This window comes from Euleptes europaea, chromosome 7, assembly GCF_029931775.1.
Source record: "Euleptes europaea isolate rEulEur1 chromosome 7, rEulEur1.hap1, whole genome shotgun sequence".
NCBI lineage: Eukaryota > Metazoa > Chordata > Lepidosauria > Squamata > Sphaerodactylidae > Euleptes > Euleptes europaea.
The window spans coordinates 45,558,195-45,568,822 of NC_079318.1; positions in this window are offsets into that span (position 1 = coordinate 45,558,195).

The window sequence follows — 10,628 nt, forward strand, 5'->3', positions numbered from 1 at the left end:
GAGCCTTCTTTTCTTGTTGTGAACGTCCAAGTAATAGCTGGAGATCTCCTGCTATTACAACTGATCTCCAGCTGATAGAGATCATTTCACCTGGAGAAAATGGCCGCTTTGGCCTTTGGACCCTATGGCATTGAAGTCCCTCCCCACCCTAAACCCCACCATCCTCAGGCTCCGCCCCAAAAATCTCCCGTCGGTGGCGAAGAGGGACCTGGCCAACCCTAAAGATGAACATTGAACTACCCTGGGCTAGGGTTGCCATGTCCCTCTTTGCTACCGTCGGGAGGTTTTAGGGGCAGAGCCTGAAGAGGGCGGGGTTTGGGGAGGGGAGGGACTTCAATGCCATAGAGTCCAATTGCCAAAGCAGCCATTTTCTCCAGGGGAACTGTTCTCTATTGGCTGGAGATCAGTTGTAATAGCAGGAGATCTCCAGCTACTAACTGGAGGTTGGCAACCTTACCCTGGGCCTTTGTGTGTAGTACCTGAAAACATCCCTCACCTCACAGCAAGGTAAGAACGGAAAGCTGCACAAGTCAAGGGAACCTGGACCTTCTTTGCTGTTACCTGTACCCCTGAGGCTCACTGATAAAACTTGCTCACCAGTTAGTGACCACAGTGTGCGAAGTCCACTGTGTAAAACATAAGGGTCTTTAATGGGGACCTATTATATTTTTTCCTTTGTCTTCTTCATCTCTTTATCTTATCTTCCCCCTCCCCCTGGTTAAGGCAATAATTCAACTAGTTGAACCAGCATCATCCCTACTATCGGAGGTGGCAGAGCCCAACCCTACAGCTAGAAAATCAAGATAATGAATACAGTGCCCTACCTAGGGTTGCCAACCTCCAGGTACTAGCTGGAGATCTCCTGCTATTACAACAGATCTCCAGTCGATCAGTTCCCCTGGAGAAAATGGCTGCCTTGGCAATTGGACACTATGGCATTGAAGACCCTCCCCTCCCCAAACCCCACCCTCCTCAGGCTGCGCCCCCAAAACCTCCCGCCGGTGGCAAAGAGGGCCCTGACAACCCTAGCCCTACCTGAAATTTGGATCCAAAATTAATATGAAAATATTTAAAGTGCACACCGCTATTCAAGATACCGAATTTGGAATTCTGACGCTGCACGGTGGGCACTGCAACAAAATGGCTGCCACCGCTTCACTTCAGTGACCCAGTGCAGAGATCTTTGTGTTGTGGTGGCAGCTGCTGCCAAAGCAACATTTTTAAAAATCGGCCTAGCCGATCAGATCTCCCATAGTCAATCAGAAGCCTTGCTGGACAAAAGCTCTATGGCCCCACAAACTTCTTAAAAACAGTTGGCGGGCACAATGGCGCTCACGAGCACCACTTTGGGGATCCCTGCCATAAGATCCCTGGCACCAGAGTTCTTGCAACCAGCTGGCACCAAGAGCATGCTGTGGTACTGATTATTGACAACTGCCTTGCTTTGACAGTATACCACTTCACAGAAGCCTGAAACAGCAGATCAATAAACTGAACTAATAAGGGAGATTTTGACTATTTACAACAGACCGCAGAATATTAACACAACATGACACAATGCACCATGTTAAAAACAATAACAAATCATAACATAGGTCATCAGCTGGATAGTTGTTGGCAAACTGCCTTTAAGATTAGAACTTCAAAAGGAAAATAACAAATGTACACTTTGTTTTAGCTCAGTGCCAAATCTTAGAAATAACTGTTCATTAATCTTGTTTGTGCATTTGCAACCTAGAAAATAAAATTAAAAAATTGTACAGAACAGAGGGAGAACTCTTTGTAAAAAATGTGCTTTCAATAAAACAGCTATATTAAGCACATTCAGAAATTCAATAACAGCTAAACATGGAGTTTTCTTAGCTGCTTGAAAGCTACCATTGAAATATGATTTCCACTTCTTGTGATGGTGGTGGGAAGTGCCATCAAGTCACAGCCAATTTACGGCAACCCAATGGGGTTTTCAAGGCAAGAGGCATAGGGACATGTGGATGGCAAGGAGGCAAAGTTTCTGTATTTATTTGAAGACTGGCGTATTTTGCAGGAAGTGCAGCAGATAACAGCCAGGTAACAAATAATATTTCCTTCAATACTGTTTTATTTTTTTAAATTGTGAAAATATTAATGCCTAACTTATTTTCGGTATATTGACAATCTGGCTTGTTTCAACAGACTGTGATACTCTCCTGTGTGTGTGTAAAGTGCCATCAAGTTGCAGCCGACTTATGGCGACCCCTTATGGGGTTTTCAAGGCAAGAGACTAACAGAGGTGGTTTTGCCAGTGCCTTCCTCTGCACAGCAACCCTGGACTTCCTTGATGGTCTCCCATCCAAATACTAACCAGGGCTGACCCTGCTTAGCTTCTGAGATCTGACGAGATCAGGCTAGCCTGGGCCATCTAGGTCAGGGTGTGATAATTTCCTAGACAATCCTAAACAGAATTATACCATTCAGATCCAAATGACTTCGATTGGCTGTGAAGGGTATAACCCTTCTTGGGATTGCACTGTAAATGTTTATACTAGTAACAAAGCAATTAACATGGAAGCAAAAAGGGGGGGAGTTTCCTCATTTAAGCTTTTCAGGTTCAACTTTCCATTCATACATCTGTCGATATTAAGCAGTGTAAAAAATTAAAGACCTATCCAGAGACAAAAGAAAAATCAGGTCAATGCAGAATCCAAATAAAATCTAAGGAAGAATTAATCTGTGCTGTCAACTCACCAAACAGGACTGACAACAATGAGTTGTGTTCAAGTTACGTTTCACAGATTAAACAACTTCGAAAATGTCAGGAGACTTTCACTGAGAAAAGCAAGTGAATGTTCAGATGTAATTTCAAACCATGATTTAGCATTATGTGAACAAGTTTGGAAGGGCTTTTAGGCTCACCTGAGTGACCAATCCCTGCTCCTCCTATGTATGGCATTCCACTAGCTACTTCATTACAACCCTTCGTTGTATGAAATATTGTATGAAATAGACACAAGGCAATCTACTTACTAACCCAGGTTTGCAAGTGAAACTTCTTGGTCACCTTGATTGATGTCCTTTGCAAGAAGAAATACTGGGAAGAAAGGTCAAGTTGTGGTGTTGGGAGACAAGACCATGGTTACACAGCCCGGATAACCTACAAGAACCAACAACTGCTTAGCTTTGAGGAACTAGTGCTATTGTGCACAGCATGGTTCCATTTTGTCCCCTGCGCCCTCCCAAACCCACAAAAGAATATTCTGGACATCTTTAAGACTAGTAGGACAAGGTTTTGTGGGCTACAACCCACTTCATCAAATGCATGTATCATTCAGCAGATACATACATACACACACTGGGGGGGGCGGGGAGGGGGGAGATTGGAAACATTGTGATTAAAAGGCCATGAAAATGCAAAAGGAAGTCCAATAATTCTTTCTATGCAGAACTAAAACGTATACAATATAAGCACAGTAACTGCTGACAACAGCTGTAGTTGGTGATAACATGGTCTACCTAGTTATGTTACGGCAATTACATTAGTCAATTTAATACTTATAGTGGCTGTGAAAAGCATAAGCCCTGAATCATACAATGAAAGCTACCGATCAGTTCTCATCCAGGATGCTCAAGCTATAGACTCCTTTTGAAGTTCTGTCATTGACAAATGGTGGCAAATAAAAATAAGGCCAAGGCCAATGGTGCAAAATAGGTTTACAAAAATTATTAGAAAAGAAATTCCCTATGCGTTTTGCCCAAAAGGCTTCTTCAGAGGAATCTGCAATATACAATATGTAATACATTACTGAGTTTATAAAAATAGTTATTTGGTTACAATTATACAGGCAAATAAAATACTATATTAAAAGTCAGAATACAAGCTATACAAAACTGCCAGAGCTTATTCGTCTTTGAGATTACACAGAGAAGAAAAAAATCCTTGCTAAGTGAGAGATATATAAGATACATCTGTATAGCATGTGACAGGTTTTAGCTCCAATTTTTAAAAAGTATTTGTACCTAAATTAACGCTACCAACCTGTAGTTATTGCAGTAATCCTTCAAATGAGCATAAATTCTGTAACAAGCTGCTAATGAAAGAAACTTTCCATGTACCAATATCTAGGCATGGCAGTATCGCTTTAATTTACAAACGCTGATGTAATTCTAGTGATAAATTTAACCCTTTGGGTGTCAGTGTATGGAGCCTAACAATCCAATCTGCTTCTTTTTTCCAGTAGCAACCTTTCATTTTTACTGTACTGCCCAAAATACCAAAATTTTCAATAAAGTTTTTTGCTAATGGGGAATTTGCTCTTTTCAGTTTATATTGCTTTTACGTTCTGTTTTACGTGTTCTTAAAGCCCTTGTTTTTTCAACATAATATTTATTGAAGGGGCACTAGATGATGTAAACAATCGGTGTAGAGTTGCATGTTGTGAAATCCTTTAGTATATATATTTTTCTTATCGAAAGGGTTGATAAAGCATTTCATATTACATGTTAGTTTACAACAATTACAACTTCCACAGGCAAAATGCCCCTGAGGAGGATTAGTGTCAGGTAGGATCCCTTGAAGAATTACACATTTTTGATCATTTTGCATGAATTCACATCAACAACTGAACGTTCTTTTGCTTTAGTCCAGGAGGCAATATCAGGGAAAAGCCTATGTGCCCTGTTGATGGCCCTTGGGAGTAAACAATTTGACCCTGTGCAAAGCAGGATGCTGGACTAGATAGACTAACTGGTCTTATCCAGCAGGGCTCATCTTACATTCTTAAAAGTTATTATTATCATCCTAAACAAGGAGGAAAATCTCAGCAGATAGACAGATGAATCTTGTCACATGGCTGAAAAGACAGATGGTTTATTTATTGATCACCTTTCTTGCTGAGATTCAAGGCAGTGTAAAATCATACAATCAAATAGCATGAGACATCCAATAAACATCCAATATGACTAGCATTACAACAATTAGAAAACAACTGGAAGGAATGTATCAGACATGACATAGCATAAACAATGCAGAAAATGGAATTATAAAAGTATAAGTCAATGCAGTAAGAACAAGACAGCACATACAACAGTGGAATGTATTACAATCCTATTCCCTTTAAAAATAAATTCTCCTGAACCATTCCATTATACTACAGCCTCATTCCCTTTATAAAAAAGCCCTCTCGAATGACTGCAAACAGTGAAATTGCCTCTCAATATGAAGATCTGCTTTTCACACACTGAGTTGCACACTACCGTATACATTGCATACCTACAAAAAGAGCAGCATTTAAAACCATATTTCTTATTTTGAAGTGAAACTCACTGCTGAACTATCCTGGGAAGCAGCAGAACAGGCACGTATAGCAAGTCCCAACGTGACTGCAGGTATCTGAAGAAAAGCTCACACCCTGCCAAAAACGTTGTTGGTCTTTGAAGTGCTACTTGGCTCTTGCTCTTTTAAACATGCAATACCTGACATCCAAAACACACAGGAAGCAACTCTCCGATGGACATTATTGCCCAGTACGACCAAGAGGGATGCCACCTCATTCACCTATCTATGTTAACCTTTGAACCAGTAATGAATATTAATCACGCTGCAGGATAAAACACAGAAAAGCAATAAAATATGCCTTCTAGCCAATGTAGCATTCGCAGTGCACCGTAACCCGTTTTAATGACCCTCGTGCACTTAAAATAAAAACACACACCAGATGTTTGCCAAGCACCTGGTCAGTCTTCACCATGTGTAGAAACGTACTTCAATTCACTTGGTCAATTAACGCCACTAGCAAAATTGGAATTTCCCTCAGCTACAGCAGGGCTAGCGTTTCCGAGGGATGACGGTCAAATGCCATTGTTTGCGCAAAGGATTCTGGGAGACATAGTTCTTCAGCGGGAAAGCGCCTCCTCTGATATTTAATCAATAGGCTCTCTTTGCAGAAGGACGTGTTACGGCAGAGAGAGTAGTCTGTGTGAGGGAGCAAGCATGCAAGCCATTGTTTGGGGGACTTTTAAGGGTGGGTTATGCCGCTCAGTCAGCCTCCGGCTGGTTATTATTATTAGGACCGAGGAGAAAGCAGAACAGAATTTGCTTCCCCCTTCATGCGCAGCTTGCTTAAAATATCTGGTGTGGCAAATTCTACAGTGTGCGTGTGTCTCCTAATCTAAGTTTGTGAGTCACATTGTTCTGAGTTACGGTAATTTTAATTCCAGTGGGAATTAATTTACAGAAGGTGGAAGTTTGGGACTGAAATTTGGTGGTCTTCAGGTTCCTTCCTGATTTGCCCTGTTAGGTGTGAGAGACAAAAGAGATTGGAGACAGTAGGGAAGATACATAAGAGAGCAAGAAGGGGAAAGATTATGGAATTTGTGAAAGATTGCTGAAAGGAGTGAGAATTGAGAAGAGAGGATGCCTATGAAGCAGTGGAGAGAGAAAGAGATGGGGTAAACAGGACTGATGAAAGGGAGGGATGAAGAGGACATGGTGGCTGCGTTAAGGGAAGGAATTTAGAAAACTACCATGCTGAGACAGACCACTGGGCTATTTAGTCTAGTACTGTAAACTAACCAGTACTAGTCTACTGTTTTCTCTGACAGGTAGCATCAATGCGGTCAAGCCATCCTATATGAAATCCTTGGGATGGTGGAGGGGGGTTAAACCTGGGGCTTTTGACAGCTAAGCCTTACCAACAGACTGGCATATGCACATCTATATGCAATGCATAACTGGCCTAAAATTTAATAAAACTGGAATGAAGGCAAATGCCTTTTCTACTAGATTTGTATTGGAAAACATGAGCTAATGGAATGTGTGACTCAATGTTAAAAAACATAAGAGCTATGCTGGATCAGACCAGCAGTTCATCTGTGACAGCACCCTGTTCCACACAGTGCCTTGCCAGATGTTTGCAGCAGGCCTAAAATGGGGCATAGAGCCCAAGTCCTTCCTGTGATGTTGCCTCCTAGCAGTAAGCCTCTGAATAGAAGTGCTCTTTGGTCACTGTGGCTAGTAGTCACTGAAGTACTTATCCTCCATGAATTCATCCAATGCTGTGTATGCTTATGGCTATTCCGACATCCACGGGCAATGAATTCCACAGGTTAATTACTCCTTGAGTAAAGTATATTTTCTTTTGTCTGCCTGCACACATTTTGGTGATCTTCAGGTTCTTTCCTGATCTATTTTGCCCTGCTATGTGTAAAGGTGCCTCACTTTATTGGGTGCTGCTGAGTTCTGGTCTTCTGGGAGAAGGAAGAAAAGTTGTACACTTGCTCCACCCTATGCATAATTTTATAAACTTTTGTCATACCTCATCCATCTTTCTTTTCCTAAACTCAAAAGTCCCAGATTCTTTCTTTATGTTATTTATACACTGCCTTTCTTCCTCTGTGTGTGTAAAGTACTGTCAAGTCGCAGCCGACTTATGGCGACCCCCTTTTTTTTAGGGTTTTCATGGCAAGAGACTAACAGAGGTGGTTTGCCAGTGCCTTCCTCTGCACAGCAACCCTGGTATTCCTTGGTGGTCTCCCATCCAAATACTAACCAGGGCTGACCCTGCTTAGCTTCTGAGATCTGACGAGATCAGGCTAGCCTGGGCAGGCTTGTACCATTCTCCTCTCCCCCATTTTATTTTCCTTGGGCATTCTGAGCAAAGCTTCTGCCTAGCACCCTCTGAAGAACTCACCGTGAGTTCAGGTCTGTTGTATCCAATGACTCAGACTCTCTAGGGCTGGCCATTGCTGCTCCCACAATAGTTGGGCTTCGTTGGAGTTACCTCCTCTCCCATTTCCATCAATGGGACTGCCACCTCTGCTCTGGAGATAGAATCATAGAGTTGGAAGGGGCCATACCCCCTGCTCAAGTCCAACCCCCTGTTCAATGCAGGATGAACCAAAACCATATCTGACAAGTGTTTGTCCAGTCACGGTTTGAAGACTGCCAGTGAGGGGAAGCTCATCACTTCCCTAGAAAGCTGATTTCACTACTGAACTACTCTCACTTTTTCCTAATATCAAGCCAGTACCTTTCCTCCATAATTTAAACCCATTATTGCAGATCTTATCCTCTGCTGCAGCAGGAACAGCTCCCTTCCCTCCTCTAAGTGATAGTCTTTCAAATACTTAAAGAGAGCAATCATGTACCCCAGCAACACCAAGAGGAAAGCCAGAGTGGACAACACTAAAATCTCCACAGCTAGGGTTGCCAACCTCCAGGCACTAGCTGGAGATCTCCTGCTATTACAACTGATCTCCAGCTGATAGAGATCAGTTCACTTGGAGAAAATGGCTGCTTCGGAAATTGGACTCTATAGCATTGGAGTACTTCCCCTCTCCAAATCCTGCCCTCCTCAGGTTCCACCCTGAAAACCTCCCACCAGTATCAAAGAGGGACCTGGCAACCCTATCCACAGCTATTCTGCTGTGACTGCAAAGAAATGGGAGGAAAGACAGCTTCATGGCTGCAAGAAAGGGGAGGAAAGCAGAGAAATTCTGCTGTCGCAATGTGTACTGCATACTTGCTGCAGAGGAGCAAGTGCAGGGGAAAATATCTCTGCACTAAGAACTTTGGAAGGAAGTGCCCCGTGGCGCAGAGTGGTAAGCTGCAGTACTGCTCTGCTCACGACCTGAGTTCGATCCTGGCGGAAGTTGGTTTCAGGTAGCCGGCTCAAGGTTGACTCAGCCTTCCATCCTTCCAAGGTCGGTAAAATGAGTACCCAACTTGCTGGGGGTAGAGGGAAGATGACTGGGGAAGGCACTGGCAAACCACCCCGTAAACAGTCTGCCTAGTAAACGTCGGGATGTGACGTCACCCCATGGGTCAGGAATGACCCGGTGCTTGCACAGGGAACCTTTACCTTTTTTTACCTAAGAACTTTGGAACAGCTCCCACACCCTTCCCTAAAGCTAATGAATGCCCTACTTACAAGTCAGCAATAACAACCCCTGGAACTCAGCAACTATGGCTCCAGTTGATGGTCTTGGTCACAGCAGTGGCTGAGATGGCAAGCTCAATGAATAAATGTGGGAGGGGACAGCAGAAGGAGGACTAATACTCAAGATACAATTGTGGTGAAATCTTCAAGGATCTTCCAGTCCACTTGATGACCTGTTCCACCAGCAGCAAAGCCTTGAATGGTCATATGACATGGGTTGACCTCACTATTGCTCACCCCATTATTGGCTAGCTTCATTCTCATGCAACATGCTTCACCCTAAACCCAACTGTCTCCTGGGCTTGCTTGGCTTGGACTAAGTGGGTTTGTGCCGACTACAGTCCTGGCTTATCCCTGGACTGATCTTAAACTTAATTCAGTGCTGTTTGGATTGCATTGGATTGCACTGGAATGGACCGGATTCCTGCTTGCCTGCCGCCAGGAGAAGATATTGGGGTTTGAGATATTGTTTTCCTTTTCAACCAGTTGTATTTGGGGCTTATTTTCTAAATTTTGCTAGCGGGGGGGGGGAGTTTGAGGGGCTGATTTAATCCTTTTGTGAGGGGGGGATCCTGCTTCTTTTTCCTGTTTGCTTGCTCTAACACAGTTCAATTCTTTGGATTTGGGGCCTTTCAGTTTGTCTTTACATTTTGCTATAAACAAGCAGGCCTTTGTCCTCCTATTGCTTGGTGGTGGTGGTGGGAATTGCTTCTTTGAGAGGCTGATTTTATTATTTTGGGGAGGGATCTGCTAGGTTGTTCACAGAGTCAGTTTTGCCTTTAGAGAGGTTTTTCTGACAGTTCGGTATGTCCTTGTGTTCTCTGGGTGACTTGTCTGCAATTAGCTATTGGTGGATTACGGTAGTGCGCTGTCTTGGAAGTTTTGCTGGGTTAACATCCAGTCACTTCACAGACACAAGTAGCTTTAATAAGGACCTACTAGGAGCTTGTTTCCCTAAATTTAAACCATAGCTGAAGGGCTGTAGTTTCTTACCAATTAGGCTCGGTTAGGTCTTTAAAAGAGCAAAGGACATTGATTTCCAGATAGTTAAATAGCTCAAAATTTATTGATAGCCTTCCTGTTCTGTATTGTGCAGGCATTAGATTTACAGTTCCACGGTTAGGAAGCAGTTCCTTGCAGGAAAAACTCCTCCTGGTTCCTTGGGAATCCATTCACAGAGCACAGACTTAGATAGGGTTTAATATATCCTCAGTGCAGGTACTTCCCCCTTTTAAAAAGTTTCCTAATTCCATATCCAGGACAGTGTGAGAGGTTAAACTTACAGGTCTACCAGGTAGCTCCCAGGTAGCTGTTTAAAAAACAATTATTTACTGGAGGCTAAGTTAGGGCCTCTGTTTTTTTGCAAAAAAATAAGTGATTTTCTTGGGGGGAGGGTTCATAAAAAGTTTTCAGGACAGGGACTGATTGTTGTCCAGGAAAAGTAGCTAGGGCCTAAACTTCCCAGCATTACAGATAGCCACAGTTTGGCCCAGGGCAACCATGAGTGGCAAAGTTTCTCATCATTGAAAGCAATGGGCCATTGCTTTCAGTGGTGGGAAACTTTGATTGGAAATTGCCAGAATAGGTAAATTTGAGCCATTAGTCTATGGGGTTTATTTTAAGCTCCTGTGGGGGCATTTTTGGAGGTAGAGCCCCCAAATTTGCAGCGTAGCTTGAAGGGACTGTTCTTGCACGAACCCCAAAGTTTGGTGAAGA